Below are 17,296 nucleotides of genomic sequence, written 5' to 3'. Positions count from 1 at the left end.
AAATTTTGTCCCAACCATTTTTACTCATATGATCAAAGCTCCATTTCATCCCAGTAAGAAGATCAGAGCTATGGATAGTCAGCTGCTGCCATATCTGTAGTTCAGACCAGACAGCCTGAGTAAAAGAGCATCTAAAAAACACGTGCTGATGATTTTCCTCAGCATTCCTACACAGAGAACATCTATTTGCCAACTGAAACCCCCTGGTTTGCAAGTTATCCAGTGTTGCTAATTTCCCTTGATCAGCTAGAATGGCAATGATCTTATGACTAGGAATAATACTGGAATGAGACAAGATAGAGAGCTAATCTTCTTGGAGAGGAGCCTGCAAGATATAGTTATAAATGGTGTTGGTTGAGAGCTTTCCACCAACCTTCCAGGTAGCCAACAGACTAACTGCCACCTGAGCTGAACAAACTTTTGCAAGCAGAACATCCCTGGCTACAAGAATGCCTTTACGACCGGAGGAAAAATAATCTTTGGAAGTAAGAGACTAGATAGTTGCAGAATTTAAAACATATTGTTGGTGCCATCTTGCCCACATACCATCAGAGTGAGTAGAAAGTTTCCAAACCCAGTGAATCAGCAGGGCAATATTCCAAGTATGAACATCCTTGAGATTGAACCCACCTGTATACAATGGGCCACATATATGAGACCAACTTTTAAACTGCAATTTCCTCTCTCCCTCTGAGATTCCTCAGAAAAAATCCCTGCTAAGTTTAATTATTCTGTGAAGCACTTCTTGGGGAAACAGAACACTAGAACACCAGTAGTTCTCAATACCAAAGATGACTGAATTAATTAGCTGAATTTTTCCAGCATATGTGAGAGTTTTCCCAGACCAATGCTGAAGTTTCTTCTGAATTTTGATCGCCAGAGAATCAAACATACTCACAGTATATCTTGAAGTTCCCAGAGGCAATCCTAGATATCTAACAGGGAACTTACCAACTGAAAAACCAGTCTCCTCTAGGATAACATATTGTATTTCTTGGGAGACTCCTCTAGAAAAGATATTGGTCTTCTCCAGATTTGCATTGAGCCCAGATATTAGAGCAAAATCAGTTAAGCTTGCTTGTCTGCTTTAACAGAAGGAACATCCCCCCTAATAAAAACCATCAAATCATCTGCAAAAATTAAATGGGTTAAGCTCAGCTTGCTACATTTGGGGTGATAAGAGACCAAAGGCTGATGAAAAAGATGTCTTAAGGATCTAGATAAGATCTTCATACTTAGGACAAAAAAATAAGGAGATAGAGGATCTCCTTGTCTTATACCACTCTTGCCTTTGAAGAAACCAAACAAATCCCCATTCAGCTTAAGAGAGAACCAGGCACCAGTGATAAAACCCTGGATCCATTTGATAAATTGATGTGACTCATATTTGAGCACATTTTGACCCCGAATTAACCTCGTTCCTATGCTTTATAACACTTATTTGGGTCATTCTTATCGTTAGTTTCCCATTTTTCATATTCTTTGAGGTTTTGTTCTCTTGGTAGGAAAGGAGTGCTAACCTTGCATTTATGAGGCGAAATGGAGCTAAATTGATGGCATCTAATGACCAAGCATCAAAGATAAGATAATACTAGAAGGCCTAAGTAGATAATAAAGTGAAATGGGCAATGATGAAAGGATCCTTACATCCTCAACACGATCCTTGCGGATTGTTAAGGAGCAAAAAGAAGAAAAGTATTCTGTCCCTGGATCCGAGTGGATTGTCCACAATCCGGGCATCTCTGAGCAGCAAGATCCGAGCGTCTTGTGCCTAGGACGAGCGTCCCACAGCAGCTCGAGCCGAGCGTCTCATCTGTGATCCGCTCGGATCATAAGGCAGTACCAACCGTGCCTCAGCACGGGACGAGCAGATTGACACGGGACCAGCAAAGGGATATGCTCATTTCCTTTCAGAGGAGCATTTCCTCAACTTTTCTTAGGGTATTAATAGTCATTTAAGCCCTTAGTAACCCTAATCCTTGTACCTAATCTTTAGTATAAATACCCCATTGTACTACTTAGATTAGCATGCTCTCTAAATCAAGTTGTAATCATCATTTAATCAAGTAGTAATCTTGTGATCAACTCTTAATCAAATTATAATACAATTCTCAACGTTAATCTTTCCTTCATTTCTCTATTGTTCTTCATTTATTTTGGGTAATTAGAAGATTATTTGAGTTTATTTGGAGGATTGACAACCTTCCATCAATCATCAAGTACTTTTATTATTGTTTGCTTTATTATTTGGAATCATCTTCATAGGTATAATTCTCTTTTAACCTTGTTTAATTATTGTTAATCACTTTCATTTATTCATCATGTTTTGCCTTGCTAGTATGATTGACAACCTTGTTAGCATGTTGAACTTGATAATGAGTGAGTAGTTTCCTTAACTAGGGTTAATGGGGAATTAGGGAAAACCAACATGGGAATTGATTCATGCTTAATCTAATATGTTTTCATAATTAATTTGCTTGCTTGTTGTGATTTCAACTTATGCACATGTTATGTTTGATGAAATGGGTGCCTATGAATCCTTGCATTTTTTACCCATCACCTATCTTTTCAATGAGACTTGTAAGCTTATACACCAACTCGAGTCTCATTAGACCATGCATATAGTTGAATAGGAAGGACTAAGTCGACTTGTAGGTGTTGTACAATCTAATCGATTCGGCTCCAAGACCCAAACCTTCCTAGGGATTGTAAGCTTATACACCAACTCGATCCCATCACAACAATAAGTGCTTGCATCTAGTAAAGAACATGATTGTATGATCAACTCCCATGAATCCCCTATGAACCCATGACACCCTAGTGCTTTTAATCAATTGTTTACATCTCCTTTTAATCATCTTGCTTGTTTTCATTACCTTACTTTTATATTGTTGATTAGTTTAGTTGATCTCCTATCTCAACCCAAATTGTGACACCCTAAGACACAACCATTTGCAATTGAAAATCCTACATCAATACCCGTCCCTTGGGATCCGACCTTTACTTGCCTCTTTGCTAAGAGTAGTTGTAAAGTTATAAATATTGTTTTGGTTGGTAGCTTTTGATGACGATTTTTAAACCGGACCAAAAAAAATGGCGCCATTGTCGGAGAATGGTGTTAACTTGATTTGATTTTCATTAGTTGTTTCCAGTATTGTCTTTCTTTACCTTGGGGAAGTCAATCTCCTCAAGGTTGTTCTAATTATTTTCGAGTTGTTTGATATTCTGCATGTCTAGGAGATCACAAGGTAACTTGTTACCCATTGATCTTGAAATTGAAAGAACCTTAACCAACAATAAAAGACTTGCTAGAGGTACTCTAAGAGGTATCGGGGAAATTGTGCACATTCAACCAAATAACATTGAGTTTACCAACCCTTTTGCAAGAGAAGGAGAGGACAACCCAATACAAAACCCACCACAAAATCAACCCACAATGCCTAAATTCTCATCACATTCCGTACCAATCGAGGAGAACCTACCAAATGGTACTCCTACACCACCACATCTAACCGGTAATTTCATTGCCAAATCCGCATTCATACAACTAGTTGAGAGAAGTCAATTTGGAGGGATGCCTAGTGAAGACCCTCACTCACATATAGAGACTTTTTGTGACTATTGTGATGCGATTTCTCAAACCGGAGTTACTCAAGACCAAATCCGATGGGTCTTATTTCCTTTTTTTATTAGTACCGCAAAGCAATGGTTGAAAAGTCTAGACAAGACTACTCTTGGTATTGATTCATGGAAAAAGTTGGCACTTGCTTTCTGCAAGAAATTCTATCTGTAATACCACTCAAATTTTGAATTGTTTTTATTTTCAAACTCGAACTTCGAGGACGAAGTTTCTTTTAAGGGGGAAAGATTGTAATAACCCAAATATTAAGCGTGTATTTCACTTACTCTTACTTATTATCAGTTAGTAATTATATTAACTAAATTTTCTAAGTTCACCTTTTTTTTATGGAAAAACGGAGAGATACGTTTAAATATTATTTAAAAGGACCGTATTCCTTATTTGCTTCTAATAATCCTTTCCTATTTGTTAAGTAGCCATGATCCCTCATAAATATTTAGTGGCAAAACCTAATTCTACTCCCTCCCTTTGTATGATTCTCCCATATGAATATATCATCCCGTCTAACTCTTCTCGCGGTTGTGGCATCTACAACTCATTTATTACAAAACTCCCTCATCTATGCTTTTCACAAGATTAAGCCGCTTCTGTATAATCGCGATTCGAGAGCCTTATTTCTATCCAGTTTGTTATCTTGTCTTGCTAAATTTTGGAGCGATCTCCTTTTCTTGTTTTCGGATTGACTCGCAAGTTTAAGGTAACACGATTCTACCGATCCTAATACTCTTATTACTGTTTGGGGTTATACGTGATATGTGATAATTGTCATTCTGTTTATTAGAGTTGGTGTATTATATTATTTTTATGTAAGTATATATATAATCGCTTGATTTTGTTACATTATTTGTGAGATGGGTTCAGTTTATTTGTGGGTTTGAGATTGATTACGGAAACGAAAATTAGAGAGGTTGCAAAGCTTGTTTTGAGGTAATGATTAGCTAATAATGTGTACGGATTGATTTCAGTATAGTGCTTGTGGTGGATGATAATATTAGTCAGAGTGATTTAATTTACATACATGACATTGATTTGAACATTGAAATATTGGATGCGTAACATGGTCGAATTTGGAGCTGTATTATATTTGATTTGTCGTTCTTTTCGTCTAAGACTCGTGGGTGAGTAGCTTAGAGTTTTACTCTAAGTGTTGAGCACGGTTCTCTAAACCTTTGACAATATCGATATTGAAATTGAGATGGTAATTGGTTACTGGTATTGAGTTATGAGTTATGGGGCCGTTGAGCCGAGTTATGTTTACGGTCCAGTGTGACCATGGTTACTGAGTTATTTGAGTTTGAGATCGATATTGAGATGGAAATATTGTTTTGCGGTTTTATCCGCCAGTTCACTCACCCCTTGTCATTGGCTTAGGAGCGACGATGATAATACGATACGTGGTTACATTGGATTACTATATTATGAGACGGAGTAGTGAGTGAGATGGAGCAGAGAGTTGAGATTGAATTAATTATTGGAATTAGAGAGTGGATTATAGTATGGGGTAAGTTTGAGTTTGAGTGGAGTTATCGGGGAGTGTTTTTATTATTCTCTATGTTTATTTTTATTCTTACATGTCTGTGTTTCCACGCCATGACCAAAAACTATTCTGCTTATATTGAGGTATTATCTGTTACTCAGCTTTCCGGCTGACGTGTTTTCTCCCTTTGGGGCTACTCGTCATGGGGGTAGTTCCTTTCTGTCTTCTGATTTTATTTTCAGGTGACTTCCGCTGCAGTTGAAAGGATTTTTATTTTCAAGTGAAGATTTTTATTTTAAAGACTTTGTAAAAGTTGTATTCCATTTTGTATTATTTATTTTTAAAAGGATTTGTAATAACAGACTTTGTATATTGATTATAATACCTCTCTATTTTGGCTCAGTATTGTATATAAATATAAGTTTTTAATTAGCCGAAATGAGGGGTGTTACACTATCCTCCGTAGAAGACTAACATGTTGAGAGCCCAAATCACCGGGTTCAAACAAAGGGATGAGGAATCATTGTATGAAGCATGGGAGAGATTTAAAGACACTTGTCGTTCTTGTCCACGCCATGGACTTAGCGAGTGGTTCCTTGTGCAACAATTTTGGAATGGTCTATATGAAGACTCCCAAAACATTCTCAATATGGGATCCAATGGTATGTTTACCGAAGTTGATGACAATCAAACATGGGCCAAAACTGAAGAGATGGCGGTTCATAATTCACAATATAGTAGGCCTCGGAAGGCTACTAGAGAAGGAAAACATGAGGTAGATTCCATCCCTCAATTGGGTGCTCAACTAAGTGCTCATATTGACACCATCAATTTGAAGTTTGAGAAGGCCATGGGTAAGCTTGATGAAGATTCCAAATCACCCAAACAACATGTTAATGCTATGGTGGCATCATCCTTAATTCCAAGTGGAGTATGTGAGAGGTGTGGAACTTTGGGACATGACCAAAGTGAATGTAGGGGAACAAGTGAATGCTTTCCAAGCATACAAGAGTGGCACCCCTTATTCCAACTATTACAATGAGAATACCAAATTCCATCCCAACATTTCATACAAAAGCCAAAATGTTCAAAACCCTCAACCAACATACACCCCACCTCCAATGAGAAATCAAGCTCAAAGACCCTTTTACAACCAAAGCCAAGGTTATCAAAATCAACCTTCATATAACCAATCCAATGAGCAAAGCTTTGATGTTCAAAAAGCGGTCCTCCAAATGCAAAGAACCCACAAGAATTTTTCACCCAAATGCAAAAAGATAGCCAAGCCAAAGACATCACCATCAACAACATACTAGCCCACACCAAAATGTTGGAAACCCAAATGTCTCAATTAGCATATTCTAGCTCTCAAAGACAAAAGGGGCAATTACCACCTCAAAGTAATCCCCCCAGGAATTGAGTCTGTGAGTGCCATACATTTGAGGAGTGGTACAAGATATGAAGGGCCAAAGAAGCAAATTGAGGAAGACATTGTGGATGCGAGTGACAAGCAAAGAGTTGTGGAGAACTCTAAGGAGGTAGATCCTACCACCAATGAAGTTTCAAAGAAGAAGAATGAAGAGAAGGCTAAAGAAGAAGAGCCTATTGTGATTAGATTTCCATTCCCAAGTCGTCAAGCTAAGCCTAAGTTTGATGAACAACTTGGAAAGTTCATGGAAATTGTGAAGAACTTAGAAGTCTCAATCCCATTCACGGAATTGATCAATCATGTTCCGGCCTATGCAAAGTACATGAAAGATATTCTTACCACGAAGAAATCCATCCGGAAATTAGAGACTATTGCATTCACTAAAGTGAGTAGTGCTATTCTTCAAGGAAATTCACCTCCAAAACTCAAAGATCCGGGAAGCTTCTTTATTCCTTGTACCATTGGCGACACTACAATCAACAAAGCTTTATGTGACCTTGGACAAAGTGTAAGTGTCATGCCATACTCGGTATGCAAGCGGCTAGGAATGGGAGATCTCAAGTGTACTAATATTACTCTTCAAATGGTGGATAGATTAATAAAGATACCTTTAGGGGTATAGGAGGATGTGCCCGTAAGAATTGGCAAATTCTTCATCCCGGTAGACTTTGTCGTTGTAGATATGGAGAAGGATTCAAACATTCCTATCATGTTAGGAAGACCTTTCTTGCACACCGCGGGAGAGGTAATCGATGTGAAACATGGAGAGCTCACACTTGAAGTGGGGGATGAAACGATCACTTGTAATCTTGACAAGACAATGAGAGCTCCCCGACTACATGAGCCATGTTTCAAGATTGATCATTATAGCCGAAAAAGTGATAAGAAGAAGTTGGCATCTCAATGCAAATATCAAGCTATGGGTAAAGAATCACCACCCATATGGAAGAAGAAAGTGGATAATCCTAAAGGTACTCTATCCGGAGAGCAAGAAAATTTCAACAAGAATGAGAGCTTGAATAGCTCACCACCAATCATGACAAGTAATAAAGAAGGCCTCATTGGCCATGACAACAAGAAAGAGGAGTTGCTCTTGCCAACTCATAACATCATTGGGGAGCAAGCTAGTGAAGTTTGTGGTCTATGGGATGATGAATTTGAAGGATTAGTCAATCCTTACATTGGTAATGCTATGACCTTAGACCAGGGCTTTGGTGACCATCTTGATTCAAGTCACCACAATGAAGAACACAATGTGCAAAGCTCTATTGAAGATCTTTATAATGAAAATGAACAAGCCTTTGACTACTTCTACAAGGCGTTGAGTAACATCAACAACACCTTGGCTATGCCCCCTTGACATCTCATTCAAGAATGAGAGTTTGGTGGAGTCCTCCCTAAACCACCATTTGTAAATATTCTAACCCCTTAACTTGCATTTTACTTCTTGTATTGCATTTTTGTCAATTTTAGATTTACATTTTTTTATGTTTTGATCAAGATTATCATTATAAGAGAAAGTGAGGAAGGTATTTTAATGTTTCTTGATGTGTAGTGTTTTATTTAGTGTGGGGATAGCAATTGCCTAGGCTATCCGAGCCTTCGTAGTGCACCCACAATGAAGAACAAAGGAATGAAGAAGAAATGACATGGGAAATGAAGAATCGCCGTGGGTACAGGAGACAATCCGAGCGTCCCAGAGGGAACCCGCTCGTCTTGCGCATAATCCGAGCATCCTGGCTCCTAGCCGCTCGTCTTGAAAGAGCTGGAAATTAAAGAATTCATACTGACTATGAATCCGAGCATCCCCGGGAGAAGACGCTCGTCTCAGCCTAGAAGACGCTCGTCTCAGTGGAAATCTGCGTGTCCTGGCTGCTTCGAAATTTAAAGTTTCACACTTTCTTACAATCCGAGCGTCCTAAGGGAAAGACGCTCGTCTCCACCTGAAAGACGCTCGTCTCCTGCAGAATCCCCGCGTCTCAGCACGGGTTAGGAACTTCAAAGCTGACTGTCTTAGAATCCGAGCGTCTTCAAAGAAATCCGCTCGTCTCCTGCTGCTGAATGCTATAAACACGGGATTTAAAACCCCTCTTCCCCAATTCATTTCATTCTTTCAAAACACAAACACACATTCAAAACACTCAAAACCCTCAATCCCCTCATCAACAAAACATAATTTCCTCAACCAAATTCACCCAAATCAAATCCAAACTTCCTCAAAACACAATCAAATTACTCCTTAATCAACAAAAAGCCAACAAAACACCAAAATCCTCAACAATTGAATCGATTTTCTAGGGTTTCAAGGCAAAATTCGAAAACCCCAAATCGATTAGGGATTCATTGGAACTTGAGGATACTAGGAGCATTCAAGCACAACTTTGGTTTGTTGATACATTCTTAACAAGGAGAAGCATTATGGCAAGGACTAAAGGTGGAAACAAGACACCCATAAAATCAAATATTTCAAAGAGGCAACAAGCTCTTCAAGCTTCCAAGGCTATGGTGGTACAACAAGCAAGAGTGGAAATTCAAGAGGTTCCTACTCCTATGGTGGAAGCTACTCTTATTCCGGTTATTGAGCAATTACAATAATATCCAGAGGTAACTTTCACAACCGATTCTCATAGGAAAGCTTTTATATCTCTTGCTAAGAAAACAATTTTGCCCACCAAGTTTATTTGTCAAGATGCTTTAGCCAAATTGGGTGTTCTTGAGAGGACCAAGAACTTCTTCGAGTCTATGAGGTTTCTTACACTATTTGACATGCAAGAATTGACTTAACCTCCCTTACCATGGAATTTATAACCTCTTTGAAAATCACTAAGGTAGAGGCTCGAAAGAATGTTGAATTCCGCCTAGAAAACAAGGATAGAAATATGTCTTTGGATTAGTTTGGTGCGGTGTTTGGTCTTAAGGACCATTCTCATTATGTGAAGAAGCCCTCAAAATATGACCCCGCCCCTCTATGGAAAGCAATCACCGGAAGAAAATTTGAATCCTTCCATGAGTGTCGTGCCCTTTATGTCCACCATGCGGGTATAAGGGTATGGCATAAGGTTGTGGGAAATACTCTAATTGCAAGGAAGGGCACTAATCATTTCACCGAACTCGACTTCATCTACCTTGAATCAACCATGAATGTCGACAAGAAGTTCATCAATAAATATAATGTACTTCAACTCTTACTTGAAAGGTGGCTTACAATTGACCATGGTAAGGAAGGAGCGGCCTTTATAGTGAATGGAGGATTAGTAACATGGTTAGCCAAACACTTTAATCCGGATTTCAACAAGGATAAGACTTACAAGCCGGTTAAGGGAGGCAACCTTATTGATTTAGCCACTATGATCAACAAATTTTATTGGGTCAAGAATGATAATCTTAACAACAAATTTGAGTGGCTCACCAAAGATGCTAAGTCCTTCATACTACCAAACAAGATTTGCCGACTCAATGTCCGAAGCCCAAATTATCTTCTTCCACTCTCCGATGAAGCCGAGTTGATTATGCAACAACATAAGAAAACTATTGCCGAGCCCTCCTCCTCCTTTATTGTGACTCCACCCTATCCATTTACCTACCAAGAATTCCGACCCAAAGATGTTGAGGTAAGTAACGATTACTTGATCCAATTGATGCAACATATGCATATGGAAGCTTATGAGGACCGGGTCAATGCTTACCGGGCCCAATATCCACTCCTCCTATACCTAGCTAGGCAAGGACTCCTTGACCCATCATGTCCTTTGCCTAGTTGGGCGGATAGGGAAGTGTTCTTTCCTAATGCTCCTAGAGATTCTAGCATGGGTGGTGAGGTTACCAAGGGGAAGGAGATTGTTGTTGAGAGTGAGGAAGAAGATGAAGAAGAGGAAAAAGATGAAGAGGTTCAAAGCTCAAGTGATGCTGGTGAAGCCTCCGGGTCCATGGAGTTAGATGATGATGATAATGAGGATGTTGATGATGATGACGATGGAAGTGATTAGGATGTCGCCATGAGCGATAATTGAAGATTAGCAAGCTTTTTGGAGGATGCCATAATCCATTGTGAGTCTCCTACACCTCCTTTAGCTTTGTTCATTTCTCTTATTTTCAAATATTTTTATCTTGATCAATTGTTTGAGTCCTAGAAACACTCAAAGGACTCCCACCTCGGTCTCATTGAGGTGTCTTTTATTGTTCCCACCTTGAAAAATCGAAAATGACAAACTAGTTTCATGCATTGCATACTTGTGCATGAACTCTCCCAACTTTCATACTAGAAATAGTGTCTCATTTGGTTTGGGGAAGTTCAAACACAAGCATTGGGAGTTAATCTAAATTAGCTCTCCAACAAATAAATTCATGCATCATATAGTGTAGTGTAGTTTGCATCACTTGTATATATGACATGTAGCTTACATAGTAGTAAAGAAATCATGCATTCACATTTAGCTTGCATAATTTCCTATCGTATTGGCTATTGAGGACAATGCTCATACTAGTGTGGGGATGGGAAATTCTAACTTGACTTTTAAATCAAAAAAACTATAAAAATTGAATTTTTTTTGAAAAATACAAAAACATGTTCATTCCTTTATAGTGTAGATTATGTATATTGTGTTTGTTTGTCCTTCTATCACATTGATCGAGTACGCCACATCCGAGACATGAGGATCATGAAAACTGCATGGTATGATCTTTCCAATCTCCCTTTTCCTCTCTATGTTAATGACTATGTGGTTTTATTTTGGTTGATGTGGTATACACCAATGTGATCTTAGGAATTGCATTTAGATTATATGGCATACTAGTTGGTAGAAGCATATGCATTAGGATGTATATATGTTAGTTGCATCATGGCATGTAGTTGCATTTTAGGAAAATTTTTGTGAAAACATCTATTTGGGAAGCTTGACAAGTGTATATAAGGCCGTTGTAGATACTTTTTTCTTCTTAAGACTTTGCTCATTAGAATACTTGTAAAACACCCTAGGATGTGTCATGCTAGTATCCTTTGACCCATGGATTAAGGCCTAGTCAAGAGTACCTTGTAGTGTGATAACTCCTTGGCTACCGTTTATTCCAAGGTGGCCCTTGAAACCATGCAACCATCTTCCACATTCTACCACATTTTGTCAACAAAAGGGAATGAGCACAAAAATTGTCTAAATTTGAGTTCAAGCATTGAAATGAAAGTAAAAAAGTTAAAATTGCATGAAAAGAGGAGTAACAAAAATAAAAACTCATATGTTTCAAATATAAGCACCCTCACTACAAATGGGGTAGCTTTGAAAATGTTCAAAAGAAAATGCAAAAAGTTAAAAGTTGTCAAGTATTGAAATGTCAAACATCAAAGAAATGGCAAAAAGAAAGTGTTCTCAAATGTCAAATGTCACAAGAAATTGGGAGGAATAACAACAATAAAAGCAAACTCCCACAAGAAACTCAAAATCTATTGATCCCTTTTCCATCGAATTCGCTTTTGTGCATGGTAGAGAGGGGACGACTCTTATTCTTGTCTAGACAAGAAGGGGAATTCCGCGATCCTCCAGTGTTTCTAACACCATAGGGAGTCTACTCTTGACGAAAGCATTTAACAATTGAGGACAAAGGTACCCTAGTTTGACACAACTTGGAGGTGATTTATTGGTATCCTTCTAGGCTTAGTAGTTTAAAGAAACCGTATCTATGATGGAGTGTGTACCCTTACATTGCTTTTCTTGTAGATAATTTCCGCCACTTAGATGACGAAAGTGGCTATTCATTTTTGTAGATGCATCCATTACTTGTTTTGTGTGCTTTAATGCTTGGATGTATCGCCATTTTGGCAAGCCCCACCTTGCCTTGCAAGAAGGCATCCTACCTCATGGTTGTCTAGTTGTGAGTTGAAGGGGCGGAGTGAGACCCGCTAATTGTCTCACATCGGCTATATTAGTAGGTTAGTTTAAATAAAGGTCCTAGTTTTGGTCACCTCTTTACTCGGGACGAGCAAAGGTTCGATTTGGGGATGTTTGATATCACTCATATTTGAGCACATTTAGTCCCCGAATTAACCTCGTTCCTATGCTTTATAGCACTTATTTGGGTCATTTCTTATCTTTAGTTTCCTATTTTGCATATTCTTTGAGGTTTTGTCCCCTTGGTAGGAAAGGAGTGTTAACCTTGCATTTATGAGGCAAAATGGAGCTAAATTGATGGCATCTAATGACCAAGCATCAAAGAGAAGACAATACTAGAAGGCCTAAGTAGATAATAAAGTGAAATGGGCAATGATGAAAGGATCCTTTCATCCTCAACACGATCCTTGCGGATTGTTAAGGATCAAAAAGAAGAAAAGTATTTTGTCCCAGGATTCGAATGGATTGTGCACAATCCGGGCGTCTCTGAGCAGCAAGATCTGAGCGTCTTGTGCCCAGGACGAGCGTCCCATAGTAGCTCGAGCCGAGCGTCTCATCTGTGATCTGCTCGGATCACAAGGCAGTACCAACCGTGCCTCAGCACGGGATGAGCATATTGACACGGGACAGACAAAGGGATATGCTCATTTCCTTCGAGAGGAGCATTTCCTCAACTTTTCTTAGGGTCTTAATAGTCATTTAAGCCTTTAGTAACCCTAATCCTTATACCTAATCTTTAGTATAAATACCCCATTGTACTACTTAGATTAGCATGCTCTCTTAATCAAGTTGTAATCATCCTTTAATCAAGTAGTAATCTTGTGATCAACTCTTAATCAAGTTATAATACAATTCTCAATATTAATCTTTCCTTAATTTCTCTATTGTTCTTAATTTATTTTGGGTAATTGGAAGATTATTTGGGTTTATTTGGAGGATTGACAACCTTCCATCAATCATCAAGTACTTCTATTATACTTTGCTTTATTATTTGGAATCATCTTCCTAGGTATAATTCTCTCTTAACCTTGTTTAATTATTGTTAATCACTTTCATTTGTTCATCACGTTTTGCCTTGCTAGTATGATTGATAACCTTGTTAGCATGTTGAACTTGATAATGAGTGAGTAGTTTCCTTAACTAGGGTTAATTGGGAATTAGGGAAAACCAACATGGGGATTGATTCATGCTTAATCTAATATATTTTCATAATTAATTTGCTTGCTTGTTGTGATTTCAACTTATGCACATGTTATGTTTGATGAAATACGAGCCTATGAATCCTTCATTCTTTACCCATCACCTATCTTTTCAATGAGACTTGTAAGCTTATACACCAACTCGAGTCTCATTAGACCATGCATATAGTTGAAGGAAGGACTAAGTCGACTTGTAGGTGTTGTACAATCTAATCGATACGGCTTCGGAACCCAAACCTTCCTAGGGATTGTAAGCATATATACCAACTCGATCCCATCACAATAATAAGTGCTTGCATCTAGTAAAGAACATGTTTGTATGATCAACTCCCATGAATCCCCTATGAACCCATGACACTCTAGTGCTTTTAATCAATTGTTTACATCTCCTTTTAATCATCTTGCTTGTTTTCATTTACTTTTATATTGTTGATTAGTTTAGTTGATCTCCTATCTCAACCTAAATTGTGACACCCTAAGATAAAACCATTTGCAATTGAAAATCCTACATCAATACCCGTCCTTTGGGATCCGACCTTTACTTGCCTCTTTGCTAAGAGTAGTTGTAAAGTTATAAATATTGTTTTGGTTGCTAGCTTTTGACGACGAGTTTTAAACCGGACCATAAATTGCTGAGGAAAACCAAGCTCATGAAGCATATCAGCTACAAAGCTCCATTGCAAAGAATCAAAGGCTTTCTTAATGTCAACCTTAATCAGGCATCTAGGGGAGATGAACTTCTTATTATATCCCTTAACCAAGGCCCGAGACAACAAAATTTTCTCATGAATGTTTCTACCTTTAATGAAAGCAGTCTGTTCTTCACATACAATAGAAGAAAGCACATGCGAGCATCGGAGAAGACGTTTGATAAAATTCTTCCAATCCTTTCTCCTTTATCCTTCCTTTTCTTTTTGTATATATAAGCATGGAGGATGATGGGATATATGATGTGGGTGTTCCCTTTGGAAACCATTTTGGAGATGCGTGTTGTTGTTGATATGTTGTTAGGACTAGATATTGTATGCATTTAGAGTAGATATTTATATATGTGTTCACTTTTACATTCACGTAGCTTGTTCGTATGTTTAGTTGCATTTCATACATGTTGCATCTTGTTTGTAAATAGTTACATAGAGGGCCTACATGTGGAGGGTCCATGTCACCAATGATTATAATTGTTTTACCCCTGTCATTCCCCTCTTGATAGCTTGTGCCTTTTGATGACACATGTTAGGGTTCTTGCTTGAAAAACCCCGGAAGTCTAGCTTAACAACCAAGTTACGACCACCCTGTGAGACCGTATTAGGCCCGAGACTCGACCTAGGACCGACATAGCTACTCAAATATGAGGATAGAGCCTCCATATGGCCGGTCTATCTAACCGGTCCCGTTAGGTATTTGTCAGTAGTCTCCTTACATGGTGTGTCATGTGAAGATGCATAAGTATGGCGCTCGTTCCTTGATTCCGTAGAAGTGTTGATGTGCATATTGAGACAATTTTGTTCAATAAAGTAGCCTCACTTTAGCCAAATAAGCCTATTTTATACCCTCTAGTCATTTTTCCTTTTTGTCATCCCATTTTGATCTTAGCCTTATCATTTCTATTGCCAAAAAACCAATTACATCCCATAAACATCTCACCTTTGTTGAGTAGTTCGTCATTGTAGCGCTTTTGTGGAAGTATATTTGGGTTGGAATTTTGACTTTCCTTGGAGCGGATAATATTTGGAATCACATGAATGTGGCGGTGTTTCAATTTTGGCTACTTTTGTTTGAATAAGAAGGTTACAAGTGTGGGAAGATAAAACAAAGAAAAGCAAATAGAAAAGAGAAAAATGAAATGAAAAACAAAAAGAAAAGAATGTTGAATTTGTATCTAATAAAGGGTTGACGAATTTGCAATTGAATCTTGTTTTGAAAAGAATGAAATGAATTTTTGGAAATGGCAACCTTTGCCAAATTTTGTGGAATGATTCTCTTGCTTTGGGTAAGGTTTAGTGAATTGGTTAGATGTGGCGACTACTTGACATCTAGCCCCACATGTCCTAAAACGGTGCTTGCACCAACCCCTTTTCACCTAACCCAAGCCCCGCTACAACCCAATTGTCTCTTTTGTATGTGTATCATTTTGACACTTCTCTTGGATATTGGATTGAGTACCATATTAGATTGCGGGCATGCTTTGCAAGTCGAGTTAGGAGAGTGATTTTGGTTACCTTTTGTCTCAAAAATTGCCCCGTTCTTTCATTAAGTGACTAGTGAAACCCGTTAGAGTCGATGCTTGGGTCTCCTTTTGGTCAAGGGCTTGATATGGAGTCGAATCTTGTGTGTGTCATGTCAATCTTGGGAGTATAGCTATGTACTTCCCCTTTCCCCGCCTAGAATTTGTTTCTTAGGCATTCCGTGTTATCAATGTTGGTTGCTTGAGCTAGAATTAGGGGCTTGACACCCCGGCAAGACCTTAAGACGACATCTCCACTATAGACCTTCTTAATTCGCTTCTCTAAAACCCCGCTTAAATGAGGAAAGCGGGTGACTTTTTGTGATGCATCTTATATGTTGATTCGTGCTTAAATGTTGGATGTGTCAAAAATTTTCCGCAAGCCCCCACTTGCCTTGCAAGAGAGCACATACCTTATTGTGTTTCGTTATGAGTTGAAGGGACGGGGAAGGCCCGTTAATTGCCTTTCATCGGATATTACTAGTTTAGATAGTCCTTTTACTTTATGGGTCTTAGATTAATTTAATGAGCTTACTCGAGGACGAGTAAGGCTTAAGTGTGGGGATGTTTGATGAGTAGTATTGTAATCGTATTTTACCCCTCATTTATACCTTATTCCGACTCGATTTTGCGTGTTTAATTGATTAAATATCTCATTTAATTACTAACTTATAATAATTAGTCGTCTTAATTAGATTTAATAATTAGTCGGTTTATTATATAATGTTTGTATTGTTATTGTTTTTATTAATTATAATTTGTAGGTGAGGCGGAATAATAAAGAGGAGATTCGTGCTAGAGGAAAAATGAGACGGGAATTGGTGAGCAAATTGATTTAATAATTAGTCGGTTTATTATATAATGTTTGTATTGTTATTGTTTTTATTAATTATAATTTGTAGGTGAGGCGGAATAATAAAGAGGAGATTCGTGCTAGAGGAAAAATGAGACGGGAATTGGTGAGCAAATTGGGTTGAGACGAATTGATTAATGTGAAAGCAAGTCAAGCATTGACTTTCATATTCATTTGACCATAGACAACACAAACCATCACCATGTCATTCATCAACAAGCAGCATAATCGTATTCACCATCATCATCACCCTGCATTTCGCATTCAATCACCACTAATTCAACCACCACGTGTAAACTCAGCATCGGGACCCGAGTATTGCTCAACCCAGTTCACTCACCTCCATTCAGGCAGCAGCAACGACCCAACATAACACCACCTTCACCACCATTATTCATCATCACCCCTTTTCGACAACCACCAACCTCACCTCCCTCTGGTCGACTAATTCGACAAACAACAGCAGCAGCAACCACGGCTCACCTTCGTCACCAACAACCCAATTCCGCATCAATCGAGATGCCATCAAGCAGCCACCACCACCATCATATTCGCCTTTCTTCGAACTCGAATCGAAACCGAACTTATTGGAGCA

At 38.5% G+C, this 17,296-nt stretch overlaps 1 non-coding gene across 1 annotated transcript; it reads right to left on the bottom strand.

Annotated features, from left to right (window-relative positions):
* Nucleotides 1-5,592: 5,592 nt before the first annotated feature.
* LOC141603966 (small nucleolar RNA R71) lies at nt 5,593-5,699 on the bottom strand. The gene has a single exon (XR_012525798.1). It is a non-coding gene; the product is annotated as a small nucleolar RNA R71 (small nucleolar RNA).
* Nucleotides 5,700-17,296: the final 11,597 nt, after the last annotated feature.

Source organism: Silene latifolia, chromosome 9 (genome assembly GCF_048544455.1).
Source record: "Silene latifolia isolate original U9 population chromosome 9, ASM4854445v1, whole genome shotgun sequence".
Classification (NCBI taxonomy): Eukaryota; Viridiplantae; Streptophyta; class Magnoliopsida; order Caryophyllales; family Caryophyllaceae; genus Silene; species Silene latifolia.
This window is presented reverse-complemented; position numbering and strand designations above follow the sequence as displayed.